The sequence below is a fragment of the Anolis carolinensis genome, chromosome 3 (assembly GCF_035594765.1).
Source record: "Anolis carolinensis isolate JA03-04 chromosome 3, rAnoCar3.1.pri, whole genome shotgun sequence".
In the NCBI taxonomy this organism is placed as follows: domain Eukaryota; kingdom Metazoa; phylum Chordata; class Lepidosauria; order Squamata; family Dactyloidae; genus Anolis; species Anolis carolinensis.
The window spans coordinates 90,924,542-90,940,130 of NC_085843.1; the positions used below are offsets into that span (position 1 = coordinate 90,924,542).

The 15,589-nt window shown below is 42.7% G+C and overlaps 1 long non-coding RNA gene across 1 annotated transcript in view; it reads right to left on the bottom strand.

The window, feature by feature from the left end:
* Positions 1-3,967: 3,967 nt before the first annotated feature.
* The window catches only part of LOC134297498 (uncharacterized), a 171,933-nt gene continuing 160,311 nt past the window's right edge, over positions 3,968-15,589 (bottom strand). Inside the window, exons 3-4 of the long non-coding RNA XR_010004258.1 lie at positions 12,840-12,925; positions 3,968-4,409 (exon numbers count right to left, since the gene is read on the bottom strand). This is a non-coding gene — a long non-coding RNA (uncharacterized LOC134297498). The remainder of the gene's footprint in view (positions 4,410-12,839; positions 12,926-15,589) is intronic.

Sequence of the window (15,589 nt, forward strand, 5' to 3'; positions counted from 1 at the left end):
CTTGTCACTATTAGTGTGGCCATGGATATTAGTGGTTTGGAATTTGGCCAAAAGGCATGCTGTTTCGGGGTCCATTTTCAGCTAACCTAATTCTGTTTATTGGAAAGTTACTCAAATCAGAAGGAGTGTTGCCGTTTTCATTTGGCAAAGATTCAGCCCATTGGATTCAATGGGAAAGGCTCAATCCCCAGTCATTTAAAGGCCTATCTGCATGAAACCTACCTCAGTTTTAGATCCCATTTACAACTGTCTGCCAAATTTCAGAACAATTCACCAATCTACAGATTTTTTTTAATTTAACATAACATTTTTTAAAATAAGATAAACCACAATAGAGGGTTCTGGGAATTGTAGTCACAGGTTGTGTCCATTCTCAGCCAATCAGAGCATGGACACAACCAGGATTTTTATTGGCTGAGAAACAAAGAAAGAGAAAAACTTAAACTCCCATCATGCTCTGAGAGGAACTCAAAGACTTTTCCATGCCCGCTCCATGCAAGTGCTGCTGGGAAAGTGAGTTCCTAGCAGGGCCCTCTCTGGAGGAGGGGCCTAGGGAATGTTTCAACTAACGGGAAGGGAGTGTAACACTCCTAAGCAGCGCAAACACTGGAAAACAACACAGAAGCCAATAACAAAATAATATCTTTATTAAAGCAATTAAAGTTCCAAATGAAAATAAGCAGTAAGGTAGAAGTAGCAATAGACCTTCCAGGAAAGATCAATTTTAGTCCAATAATATAAAGTCTTATGTCCGGTATTAGAGTTCAAAAATCCAAATCCGAAACACACTCAAACTCCGTCTGAGTTTTGAGTGGGGAAAAGAGCAAGGAGCAAGAAGAGTCCTTTAGAGAAATGTTTCCAAACAGGGATTCAAGGCAAGGCAAACTGGAAGTTCAGGAGCTGAAACGCAGTCCCAACATGGCAAGAAGGTAAACCAACACCCGGTCTACTCCAGAGTAAGTGCACTGTCAGGCCGCTTGGAAAATCAGGAACAAGAGACCACGATGCTTCTTCGTCAAAAGTTAAGTTGACTCCGCACAGAAGATTCTCAGGGCACAACTTTTAATGAAGTTCATAGCTCCCCCAAAACAGGTGTTAAACTCCCCAAAACTTCCCAAGAGAACTGAGCCTCCAAAACATCATGCCAGGTGCCTGCCTCCCTAATTCTTCCCAAGAGAATTGGGTTTAGCTACAATCGCCTCACTCTGCTAATCTGGCACTTCGTCGTAAACTTTGCCTTTGGGAGCAATCTGTTTTCAAGAAAGCCCTTCTATCAAACAGTAACTCCTCCGGAGAGCCGGGAAGAGCCGGCACCTTCTCAAGGGCGGCCCTAATTGGCTCTGGCACGGAAATGTCAACAGGAGGCATCTGGAAAGGAATTGAATCTTGCTCACTTGGGAAAAAACCCAAGTCCTCTTCAGTTTGGTCAGCAATGGCTGCAGGGTCAGGGGCCAAAGGTGCCTGAGACATCACAGGGAGAAAGGATGCTACAGGATCTTCTCCAGGAACCATGCGGCAGATCCCTATCTCAGGTATAATGCAGATTTAACTTCATCCTCTCCAGTAGCTAAAAAATCCACCTCTCTTAATCCGTTTTGCCAAGTTTTTCGGTTCCCTCCTCCCCATTCTGTTTTTTGGGGATTATACACAAAACACTGCATATTACAAATCACTTTTGGTCAAATGGATTCAGCCCAAGCCTAATGAGTACAGGGTGATACAGTATCCTTCAATATTTCACAGATGAAAACCAGGCTATGTAGCCAGGAAATACAGTGTAGTCATACAGTGTGTTCCACTTATCTGTGTTTGGAGAACGGCAATGGGAACAGGAGAACCATAGTCACTGCAACTTGATACTCTCTCTCCCCCTTTGCTCCCTCTCCTATTTAGCAGCAGCAGGCAAAATTTGGTCAGTAGTGGGAGAGGTGTGCCAGGTAGATTCAAGCTGAAGATACACACTGCATGCATATCTCATAGAAAATGGAAGATCTCTTAATGTTTAAAGAGAATGAAATGTTATCTCTCATGGGAGGCTCTAAAACCATCTGGCAGAGAATCCTCTCATGAAACTATGTATTACAGGATGTCATAAAATATATCCACAGCAGTTAATGAACTATGTGGGCAATTTAAAAAGACTAATGTATGAGGAAAACCTGGGGCCAACCAAGATTGCTGAGCATGTTGACATACATCACCTCCTTTACCCTCTAATTTGTGAGGAACTAGCAGAAAAGGAAAATCAAACTCCTAGCAGAGATGAGCATACCTGTGGATGCTCCTGCTTTCCTCCTGTCTTTTTGAGTCTCTATATCAGGGGTCCCCAAACTAAGGCCCGGGGGCCGGATGCGGCCCTCCAAGGTCATTTACCTGGCCCCTGCCCTCAGTTTTATAATATAATATTTTTATATCAGTTTTAATAATATAATATATTGTATATACATATAATATTGATAATAATCTTATATTATACAATATAATACTAATAGTAATACCATATAATAATATTAATTATATGTTATATATTACATATTATATAATAGTATAGTGGTATAGTTCAATATAGTAATATATAATGCTAATATTGTGTTATGCTAATAATATAATATATTGTATGTACATACAGCTGCTCTGAGTCCCCTTCGGGGTGAGAAGGGTGGGATATAAATGTAAATAAATGCAGTAAATAAATAATTAATTTTAGACTTAGGCTCAGCCAAAGTCTGACATGACTTGAAGCGCACAACAACAAAAACAATCCTAATTAACTTGACTATCGCATTGGCCAGTAGCAGGCCCATACTTTCCATTGAAATCCTAATAGGTTTATGTTGGTTAAAAACTGTTTTCATTTTTAAATATTGTATTGTTCTTTCATTGTTGTTGTTGTTGTTGTTGTTGCACTACAAATAAGACATGTGCAGTATGCATAGGAATTTGTTTGTATTTTTTTTAAATGATAATTCGGCCCCTCAACAGTCTGAAGGATTGTGGACTGGCCCTCTGCTTAAAAAGTTTGGGGACCCCTGCTCTATATCATCAACCTGGAAATAAATATGCATGAATAAAAACAGAGTTTGATTAATTCCACTGCCCTGACAAACTACCATTTGTTTTCATAGGAAAGAATGATCAGTATTTTGAGTGGCTAAGCTGCCATGTCTCTACTTTCTCATTGTTGGTAAAGCAAAGGTTGGGTAATGAGTTACCAAGAATGGTTATAGCAGTGGGCTTTGCATTGGGAGGGCAGTCAATGAAACAGGCCTTGAGATTGCACCCAATGGTCAATGGCAACTGCATGATCCTTTCTTATCATCAGCTTTCAGATTCCTTTAGTTGGCGATGCCAAAGACTTAGCCTCAAATCTTTTGCAAAACACATCTCTCTCTTTTGGGTATCTTGCTTCAGCAGAAGTACAACTGTTTAAGGAAGAAATCCCCATCTTTATCTGCATTTCCCATGTTAGGACATGCAACATTTCATTATCATGATTATAAAAAGGAAATAGATATGTTCCCCTGCTTCTCCATTTGATTTCCAATGTAAAGTTGTAAGCAAGATGCAAAGAACTAGGGTCACTGACACTAATTTCTGCAACTAACATATGAACCTAGGACATCTCTATGCAAGTATAGGATTCAGTTCACATGACCTGATTCTTTTTCTTTGTGTGTTATCCAAAGAATCACTATTCCCATTGTTCATTTATTTTTCTTCTTACTGGATTTTCAATCATAATGTCAGGGACAAACAGTCATTGGAAAAAATAGTTAAACTTTAGCAAAATGCTAATACTTTTGATCTCTATCATAAAGAACATCAATTTATTTCAGCATTTTATATCTAAGACAATAGGAGTCTAAGTTTCAATGAATATATAAAAATTATAAACATACAGTACAGCTTTCACCTCTGGGGGGGAAAAACCTATGGTTAGCTACCCGAGTAAATTGTGTAGTTCAAACACAGCTGAACACAGTTCAGTTTTTTCTATCATATTATAGATAAGACATTATAGTTCTGTAGCCTTGACCAAATCATGTATAAAGAATGTGACAGGGAAGATTGAGGGACCTGTCACCCTTGCATTCTGTACTACACATTGTCCTTCTATCAAGTCAGATCTCATAAATAAATTGTATTATGCAGGCTAAGGAGGGGAAAAATCATATCTCATAAATGAATGGTCTCTGATTCAGACTAAAGAAGTAAAACAGATTTGATAAAGATAACTGACTAAAATTAGCCACCATCATACACAATTATATGGACGTTTTTCATTTGTAAATATAAAAGTTCAGCTATTTATTTATGGAGTGTGTCACTATCACTTGCAATAATGAGACTTCACTTACCTTTACAATTGGGCTCATTTTTCATTGTAGAATTCAGTACATCCTGACCAACTTGGCATAAGACATGTTAATAGAAGAAAACTGCATTGTAATTTGGGCAACTTTCAGTTCTTGACTTTGCTTGCTTTGTATTATTATTATTACTACTACTACTACTACTACTACTACTACTGTTACCATTAACTTTATTTATATCCCGCCTTTCTCCCTGTGGGGACTTAAAATTGGCTTACAATCCCACACTTTACTCAAGTTTAAAAAGCACAATAAAAACGTTAAAAGCAATTAAATAGTATAGTGTGGTAAAAGCAGATTAAAATATAATAAATACACTTAAAATAGCCTTTAAAATTCACAGCTCCTCACCCCAATCCCACCTACAACCTCCCCAAAGCCTGCCCGTATCCTACCCCCAAATGCCTGCTAGTAGAAGAAGGTCTTAACCCGCCTGCGGTAACAATATTCCCTCTGCCCACCTTATAAACAATGAACAAATCAATGAATCTTGCCAACTGTATCAGCTAACCCCCACCAATTAATGGTTACAGTCACAGTATATTACTAGGTACATGATTTCCCCCCCCAAATTAAACGTATTTTCATAAAGCATTAGGCACTTTATCAATATTTTATTGCCTTGTGGAGAGGAAAGACCCCTGAATAGATCTTTGTTGAAGAATGCTAATATTCTAAAATGGATTGAAGAGCTGTTCACCATGATGGAGCAAATATACCCTGTTTCCCCTAAAATAAGACATCCCCAGAAAATAAGACCTAGTATAAGTTTTGCTGAATTGCTAAATATAAGGCCTCCCCTGAAAGTAAGACCTAGCAAAGTTTTTGTTTGGAAGCATGCCCGGCGCCTGCCAAACAGAACACCAAAGCATGCAGAATTGGTAAATGTACATACCAGTTGTACATGGAAATAATGGTAGTAACAAGACATTCTTGATAGGATTTACAGTTTGTCTGGTTATGCTGGTTTGTGATGACAACTACTGTACAGTATATTATAAATGTTCATTTTTTTGTTCAACAATAAATGTGAATTCTTCTTCATGGAAAACTAAGACATCCCCTGAAAATAAGACCTAGAGCATCTTTGAGAGCAAAAATTAATATAAGACACTGTCTTATTTTTGGGGAAACACGGTATATATAGGCTTTGGAGTAATTGTATTCTGTTCTCTGTTATCAACTGTTGTTTGAAATGGTGCCAGTAGTAAACCATTCAAGTAATTGGGTGTTAACAGCCTCTTGGTATCTCCCAGTAGTGAGTATGGAACTGAGCATTAAAAACTCAAACATTGCCATATATTTGTCATTGATTACAAGTGGGAGCGACAAAAATGTGGTAGAGATGTCTTGATTCACAAAAAACCAAAGGAGCTTGGAAAGCCATATTTTTGGATGCAACTCTAAGAAAACTCTAGTTAGCATAGCTACTATCTCTATAACTGAAAGGTACTAAAATCACTTTTCACACTCTTCACACCCAAGACTGCATAGCTGTGGATACTGCAGGTGAGGGAGCGTCTTTGATAGTCTTCCTGGGTAGAGATCAGAGTTTAACTGCCTGCATGTGTGACTACTGAGGCAAGGAACATGTGACCAGAGATTTTATAGGATTATGCTACTCTCCTTTAGACCTCTTTCTGCAATTTTTCACTCACCCTTCCACTCTTGGCATTGTATGAGTTTCAACTGGTTGCCTACTGGAGCCCGGTAGGATTTTTTTTCCTCCTTTTCCATGGGGAATTGTCTCAGGGCAGTGTCTTTACCTAGGTTTCGCTAGCAGGTTTAGGGTGAGAAAACCAAAAACTGTTGTATACCATAGCACCATCTGAGTGTAGCGTTGAGCTCTAGAAGTCCATCTTTGGATTGTGGAGTTTTGGAATTTGCTATTGGGGCATGAGGGGTTATCTCTCTCTCTTTGAAAGGGGGAATTCCCTAGACCTACCTTCTAAAATATGACCGTCTGGGGTGATAAAATTTAAGACTAAAGTTTTCTGGGGGGTGGGTTTTGGGGGTGGTTCTAGGTCAGTGGGATCTTTACCTCCTCAAGAGCCAAAAGTTAGGCAAACGAGCAAACACCCCCCCTGAAATTGCAATGGAGAGGGTTACTCCGCAATGTGCTGAGAGCCAAAACCCCGTAAGAGCCCTGCCAGAAGACTTACCCTGTGAACAATTATTGGATTGCACTGAGGCAACAAATGCCTTCAATGAGTGTGATGTAGACCGTACTCCACAACCCCCTTTTCAACAGGCAGGCAGACGACCAGACGCCTAGCCACATCCCACACAGGGTCAAATCGAGGATTGCAAATATCTGTAATCTCTGAGAGGGGGAAGTTTAGCGGTGGCCACAGGCCATATGCGAGAGGGAGGCTGAGTCATTTGAAGACTCGACCCTCCTCTGACCTGCGTGCCACCCCTAGGCACACCGGTGACAGGTCTCCAAATAGCTCCCTGCCTACTCTGGTGTTGGTGAATGCTAGGTCAGTGCGGAATAAAATCAATACCATCAGGGACTTCATCATTGAAAGGGGAGCTGACTTAGCATGTATTACGGAAACCTGGTTGCAGGAGGGTGATGAGGTCCTCCTTCAGGAATTATCATCCCCAGATTTTGTTATCACCCATCAGATGCGGACCGGGAGACAGGGGAGTGGAGTGGCAATGCTCGCATGAGATAACTTATCTCTTAGGGCGGCTCCCACTCCGAACATCTCTGGTATTGAAAGTGTCGGCCTCGTGTGGGATTCACAGGAGAGTATAGCCTTTCTACTGGTGTACCGTACACCTAATGCACCAGTGGACAGCCTATCACAGCTGCTGGAAGTTGTGTCGGAGTGGGCCTTGAGGTTCCCCAGGCTTATTGTTTTGGCGGACTTCAATGTCCACACTGATGCAGGCTCCTTTTCCTCAGCAGCTGAAGACCTAGTGTTGACCATGGTGACACTAGGACTCTCACTTTATAATACTGGGCCTACACATCAGGCTGGCCACACACTAGATTTGATCTTCGGAGTTGTAATCCAAGTGACCCTAACCTCCTTTTGGAGGTTCCATGATCAGACCACTGCACACTAGGAATCCGTATAGAGCATACCACCCTACCCAGTCTAGGCGCTGAAACTATTTGGGTTCGCCCGAAGAGACTTATGGAACCGGTCAGGTTTCTGAATGCTCTAAAGGCCATAGAACCTGTCAGCGACTCACTGGAGGTGCAAGTGGATACACGGAACACCAATGCACTTGAGGAGATCACCCCTAGACGCCCTCTCCGACCCCGTAAGAATCGGTCTCCTTGGTTTACCGAGGAGCTCCGTGTGATGAAACGGGAGAAGAGACGGCTAGAGGTCGTGTGGCGGGAATGCCGTGATGAGGAATCGGAATCAGCTTATAAGAATTTCAGAGAATCTTATGAGCAGGCTATGTGATGCCTCATGGGCCTTGTAGTCCTGTTCCTAGTGCTATCGTGGCAGATGAAGATGAAAACATGGGGTTTTCGCCAGTTCAACAAGAGCCGGAGTCCTTTCACCTGCCGGATGTTGATGTTTGTCCTCAAGAATTCAGTAAAACAGACCTTGGGCATTCCTCACCTCCGTTTCCCAGGAGGGAATCTTACTCTAGAGACAGAGGAGTCAGAGAAGCAAATCGCAGGAGTTTACGGATCGCTGCCAAACAACAGGCTGATTAGGCCTGCTTCCCTTGGGAAATTCTAAGGAGTCTTGCATCTGGACAGAGTTGGGTTTCGCTTCTCGTTCTCTAGGGAAAGAGATTGTTGGCGGGAAAACGAGACCCAATATAGGTGTTTGACGAGGGAGATTCTTTGCGGAGTCAACAGAGCTGCTTCAGGAGTGAGATCGTGTGTGGACTTCGTAACCCCAGTTCCTTGCTTCCCGGATCAAGAATTCAAGTACTGCCTTGCTTTGCTGTTATCCACGGACCTTGTTCCAAGATCCACTGTTCGCCTTGTTTCTAGTCACGGACCTTGTCAAAGAACCAAGTCTATTTCCAGCCTTGTTGTCAAGCTTCATTGGACTTCTAAGACTGACATTTCCCCACACTATTGCTTGGCAATAGTGTGTGTTTCGGTATTGGATAAAGAACTTTGAACTCTAATATCATTTATTGGACAATACATTTTAGGACTATATTTGACCTCATTTGAAAGGTCTGCTTCTGGACTATATTCTTCACTTGTTTTTATTGCTTTTATATATTTCTTTAATAAAGATATTAGATAGAGATTGGCCTCCGTGTATGGTTCTTGGTGCCCAGCTGCCAGGGGTCTGACAGGCTATCACCGAGGCAAAAAAGTCTTATTATGCTTCTTTGATAGCGTCTGCGAGCTCACACCCAGCACAATTATTTAAGATTATTAGATCTCTGACAAAAATCCCTTCTGTCCCAAACAATAATGATCTGGCCTCTCCTGCTGAGGTTTTCCAGAGCTATTTCACAGACAAGATCTTGCTTCTCCGCCAGGAACTCCCTGCCACAATGGATACAGTAAGTGAACTTGAGACTCCGTGGCCACTCGCTGGGCCCATCCTTGACCGGTTTACCCCATTGGATGCAGAGGCTGTCGACAGGATCATGACTGCAACCAGGCCGACCACCTGCTCCCTTGATCCGTGTTCCTCCTGGCTAGTAAAATCTTGTCTGGAGGGATTACGTGTACCTCTGTTGAATATAATAAATAGCTCCCTTGAGCAAGGAGTTTTTCCAGAGGGCTTAAAAAAGGCGATGGTATCTCCACTGCTGAAGAAACCAGACTCTGATCGTTCAGTTCCCTCTAGCTATCACCCAGTCTCGAACCTTCCGTTTCTGGGCAAGGTGGTTAAGAGGGCAGCAGCGGAACAGTTGCAGCAGTTCCTTAACGACACAGCCAGACTTGATCCCTTCCAGTCCGGCTTCCATAGGGGGTACAGGACGGAGACTGTGCTAGTTGCCATCACAGACCAACTTCGCCACCAGAGGGATCAAGGCGGATCAGCGCTGCTTGTGTTATTGGATCTCACAGCAGCATTTGATACGGTCGATCACAATCTATTGACCCACCGCCTAGCCATGATGGGGGTTAGGGGGATACCCCTTAAATGGGTGTCCTCCTTCCTCCAGAATCGGGGACAGCGTGTGGTGAGATGAGGGATGGTCTCAGAGAGGTCTCCGCTAACTTGTGGGGTTCCGCAGGGAGCTATCTCTCTCCTCTATTATTTAACATCTATATGCGATCGCTTGCCCGACTGGTGCGGAGCTTTGGGCTTGAGTGCCACCAGTATGCCGATGACACTCAGCTCATTCTGAGGATGGATGGCCGGCCGGACTCTGTACCCGATAGTATCCATCAGTGCCTTGAGGCTGTTTCTAGATGGTTGCGTGCCAGCAGCATGAGGGTGAATCCAGCAAAGACGGAGATCCTTTGGCTGGGCTGTCCGGGGGGGAGGAAGATCCAGCTGCCTACCCTGGATGGCGAGACACTACATCTGTCATCTTCTGTAAAAAGTCTTGGTGTCTTATTGGACCCTCTGCTCACAGTGGAGGCCCAGGTCTCTGCTGTGAGCAGATCTGCATTTTTCCATCTACGTCAGGCTAGGCGACTGGCTCCCTACCTATCTAGGAACAACCTGGCTACGGTGATCCAGGCGACGGTTATCTCGAGGCTTGACTACTGTAATGTCCTCTACATTAGCCTTCCTTTGTCAGTGATCCGGAAACTGAAGCTAGTGCAGAATGCGGCAGCTCGTCTTCTCGCCGGGGTGCCGGCAAGGTGGTGTATCACCCCAATTCTACAACAGCTGCACTGGTTACTGATTGAGTACTGGATTACTTTCAAGGTGCTGGTACTAACTTTTAAGGCCTTATATGGTTTGGGGCCGGCATACCTGAGGGCCCGCTTATCCCCTTACCAACCCCAGAGATTATTTCGGTCTAAAGACCAAAATTTGTTTGAAGTCCCTAACATCTGGACCTATCATTTGTCTTCTACTAGGCAAAGAGCCTTCTCGATTGTAGCCCCTTATTTATGGAATGCCTTGCCAGTTGAAATTCGAACTATCCGAGACTACTTGCCTTTCGGAAAGGCTGTAAAACCTTTCTCTTCCGACAAGCTTTCGATGTGTGAAAAACTTGGGATTATGTTCTGTTATTATTGTTATTTAAAGCCAATTGTATTGTTTAATCTATTTCTGTAAACTGCTCCGAGCCAAATTGCGAGTAGCGGTATACAAGTCCAATAAATAAATAAATAAATAAAATACCAAAATAATTGCTTGCCTTTGGAGTTAGATGTTTCTACCAAGGGGAGACTGAGGAAGTGTCCTCAGGTGGGTAGGCACCTGCTCCAGCTAAGACCCCAGCCAGGTTCTCTCCCCTTCTAGGAAGTTTTCCACATTTCAATCTTAAATTGTTAATAAGGCAAATAATGTGACCCATATGTGGGTTTACTGCCACAGCTTTGGGAGCTGTGAGAGTCTAAGTTATTACTCTTTCTTATTGAGTCAACAATTTCCCATAAACTCAGAAGATTTGGGAATAAGACAAAACAGGTAAAAGGCACATCGATATCTGCTCACCAATAATCTTTAGACCTCTAGCCTCATTTGAATTAGGGAAGGAGGTATAAAGATAGTTGGTGATTTGATGGTTGTTTAGTTGTATATATTTACATGTAGTGAACTCTTCATTCAGGTGATATCACACAAGATCTGAATCAGGTTTGTGATCCATCAAAGATGTATTTGACCAAAGCCCTGCAGTGATGAACTTTGAACGGGAAGCTATGGAAACTGCTCTTTCAAGTTCTAAAACCACTTTGAATGCTGTCAACAACTGGTAAGCTTTAGAAAAGTGGTTCTCAACTTGTGATCCCCAGATGTTTTAGCCTTCAACTCCCAGAAATCCTGATAAATTGGCTGGGATTTCTGGGAGTTGTAAGCCAAAACACTTGGAGACACACAGGTTGAGAATCACTGCTGTAAAGTGTATTAATATAAAAAGATCAAAGATAGATTTCCCTCTGGACATTGGGGTTTTTGCAGGAGTGGGGAGTATTTGGTTCCCCGATATTTATGTCAGTATGTAATGTTATCTGGTGTGAAAATTGCTTATAGTTTAAACAGTATGGTTTCGGTAATGCAAGGGTTAAACAATAGAAATGTGCAGCATGGGTAGAGTGCCCCTTCTGGAGTTTCCTGTTCCTGCTGGAGTAGAAGCTTCTAGAATTTATTTATTTATTTACAGTATTTATATTCCGCCCTTCTCACTCCAAAGGGTACTTAAGGCGGATAACAATGCACATATATATGGCAAACATTCAATGCCATTATCGGACATACCACATATACAGACAGAGAATAGAGCCTATTTAACATTTTTCCAGCTTCCGGCTTCATGAGGGTATGCTCAATTCTGGCTACAGGGGGAGCTGCTGCTTCATCCTTCACTGTGACGCTGAATCCTTTTTTATGGTAATACTTCTTTATGTTCTTCGCACACCACCAGCCGTTTTATGGTGCCATAAATTAAGTTAAATTAGCCTCCCCGCGTTAAGTGGTACCTAGAATTCTCTACTTACAGACACATCTGTTTTCGAACGGCTTAGGTCTGCAGCAAAATAAGCTATTAATAGTTGGGAGCTTTAACCCTGACCAGGGCTTTGAACCAGTGACCTCATGGGTAGTGGTGATTTATTGCTGCTGGCTTCTAACCAGCTGCACCACAGCCTGGCCAAGAATGCCAAGAAATGCCAAGAAGCTTCTTGAAATGCCATGTGGCTTCTGTGCAGGCAATGTGCTTCTGTGCAGTGTGCTGAGATGTGAAGAGATATTACCAGAGAATGCTGTATATATATATTGTAAATAAAAATAAGGGGCTGCTTCAGTTGAAAGCTGAACTGGAGAGTCCAGTGTCTTAACTACTTCGTGCCTTCAGGTAGAACTTGCAAGGTCAAAGCAGCTGAGATAAAGAAGGTGATTTATCTCAAATGCTTTTTTTCCTGACAATTTAGTACTCCCTTAGAAATTTTCAATATGATTTTATGGTCAACGTCCAATGGACATGGAACATAGAGTTATGGAAGTTGTCTACAGAACCACCTTGGAGGACCCAAGGATTTTGAGAGATGTAAAAAAACACTTTTTATTGTTTTCCCACTTTTGTGTGCGTCTTGGTTCCCTACCTGCAGCACATATGGAGGGTTAACTGTACAATATAATAGAAACAAAACCAAATTTTCACAGTAAATTAAAATATATCACATGTATAAAGTAATATTAAAGATGTATAAAACATTTAAAAATACAAGTTAAAAAAGCACATTATAAATATGACACTGAAATACGTAATTGTTCACTATTTAGTAGAGATGTGCGGAATTCCAGAGATAATATGGAAATGATGGAAATAATGTGACCTTGGCTCCACAAACATTTTCCTATAATTGTATGCATGCTTAATATAATGATTCCCAACCTGTGGGCAGTGATCAAGTGGTCCACGGTCAAGTGGTCTCTGGTCAAAGTGTTCCCTGTTCAAAGTGGTTCCTGGTCAAGTGGACCCTGGTAAAAAAAAAAAGGTTGGGAACCACTGGCTTAATAGATAGGCAGACAGACAGAAACTAGGCATGTGCATGAAATTCATTCCTATCCTTTCTACCTTTTTTTCCATGTCTTCCGTTTCTTTGGAAGCATGAAATTGGAAGCCCCCTCCCCACACAAAAATCTGCTTGACATGAAGGCCTGCTTTGGTGTGCATCCGAACTTGCCTCCTTGCCTTGGAAAGAGAGTGTGTGTGTGATGGAACGTGCAGGCAGGCAGACCAGGAGGTCATCTGCAGGCATGCTCTGGACCTGCCTGCAGGCCCCATTACTCATGCACTTTCGGAGAGTGTGGCAGGTTGTGCAGGCAGGCAGGACCCTACTTTCTTACATTAGAGTAAGAGATCCTTGACTGCAGGCACTGGCAGGCGCGCATGTTTTCTGGGCCTGCCTGCACGCCCTACCACACACGCACTCTTTCCAAGGAAAGTGTGTGTATGGTGGGGCCTGCAGCCAAAAGCCTCTTACTCTAGAGTAGAAACAGCAGGTGCCAGGCAAGAAGAATGCATTCCAGGAAGGGGAGCCAGTGGGTGGGAAGATCCCCCCCCCCAGAGGCGGTCCAACGGCCAGGCAATCTAGGCATTTGCCTGTGTCGCCATCGTCCCGGGGGGGGCATTGCCACCCCCACCTCTTTCACCTTTCGTATGGGCCTTCCTGACGCAGCCTGGGTCTTCCCACCATGGCCTGGGCCTTGGTGCCATGCAGCCCGCACGGCCTGGCCACGCCTTGGAGAAGGCAAACATTCCTGGGCACTTTGCTGAAGAGAGAAGCGGGCCCCGCCTCCCACCCCGCATGGCCCAGCCTCCCGGGGGAGCCAACATTCCGTTTGCCTGCTCCAGAAAATTACCCAAGGACAGCTCTGCCCCCCCCATAATGGTCCAATTTTCAAGCCCCAAAACAAAAGAACAAAAAACCGACCCTCCCAATTTCGGATTGGGGCACCCAAAGAAAGCTGGTCCATGAAATGAGGTAAGGTTTCCCCTGAATGCACATCCCTAATAGAAACTTGATGATGAAACCTTGTGTGAGTTTTTCCCAGCCCATCCCTCAGCAACAGAATCATTTATTTATTTATTACAATACTTCTATCCCGCTCTTCTCACCCATAGGGGACTCAAGGGCGGCTTACAATAAAACACAATATAAAAATATTACAACAGTTCAATCAATTAAAATTCAATACATTAAACATTGATAACACATTGATAAAGTGGCTTCTTCAACAGTGGCTTGATCACAGCCATTTTTAGGCTCGCTGGAAACTTGCCCTCCCGAAGGGAGGCATTCACCACCACCTTCACCCACTCAGCCAAACCCCCTCTGGCTTCTCTCACCAGTCAGGATGGGCAGGGGTCCAGGATGCATGTGGTTGGTCTTGCCTCTCCAAGAATCATTCTTTTACAAGGTGTAATGTATATACATAAGCAATTACAGGAGCAGGAATGGTGGATGTATATATTTAAACAATTACATGAGCTCGAGTAGTGAACAATTTGCTTGAAGTGATATAGTTAGATTAATTGTTTTTACTTTCCATGTTGATTAGGTTGCAAAAGCAATTAAAATTGTATTAAGTAAAGGAGCTTTTATTATGGATTGAATCCAAGCAGCGCTAAGGGGTTTAACTTGCTTGATCATTATTTTATTACTATAAAGGTCAGAGCACTGGGTGTATTAATAATCTATGTTATTATTGGTTTTCTGGGAGGTAATTTCATCATAACAAATATACCCCAGATTTATTGTGACATAGTAACTGATAATACGTACATAATTGTGACTAGCTTGAATTATTTCCTTTCTTGATGTTTAGCCCCATGCATATGTATTTGTAACTTGTTTCACTTATTGCAAGCTACTTGTAAACCAACTGAGCTGCTGCTGAACTATCAGTTTTTTTTCTTTTGTCAACTTCATCCACAAAATGCCAGCAGTGACTATATTACAACATTACATTCCTGGTTAATCTTAAATATCCAACTCTCTACTGTCTAAGAGTTTTCAAACAAGGACACACAATTAGTAATACAACTCTTCCCAACTCCTATTATAAGTGTTGTGGAGGGCTATGCTTTAATCTTCAGGTTGTGTTTCAATAACAGAATATCAGCTATTACACTACAGTTGTCCCTCTCCTTTCTCAGGAGTTCGGGGTGTAAGACCTCTACAAACCTGTAAAGACTGTGAATAATTGAAACCACTAACCATATTTCACATGCTTGCTGACTCTGGGAGCTGAGCACTTGTGGCTCTAAGAGCCCAGAGTTTGCTGCATCTACCCAGGGTCTGTCTGATCTGAAAAACTTATTCCCTTGTTCTTTCTTAGGATATTATTGCACTCTCTCTGGTTGAGAATGTTCAAGGCCCCTCCCTAAACTTCAAATCCCATGATTTCACAAGAGGCAGCCAGCCATAGCAGTTAAAGTGGAATGGCAGCACTCTAACAGTGTTGTGTGATAATCTCCTTAGAGCAGTGGTTCTCAACCTGTGCGTCCACAGGTGTTTTGGCCTACAACTCCCAGGAATCCCAGCCAGTTTACCAGCTGTTCGGATTTCTGGGAGTTGAAGGCCAAAATATCTGGGGACCCACAGATTGAGAACCACTGCCTTAGAAGTATGCAGCCTA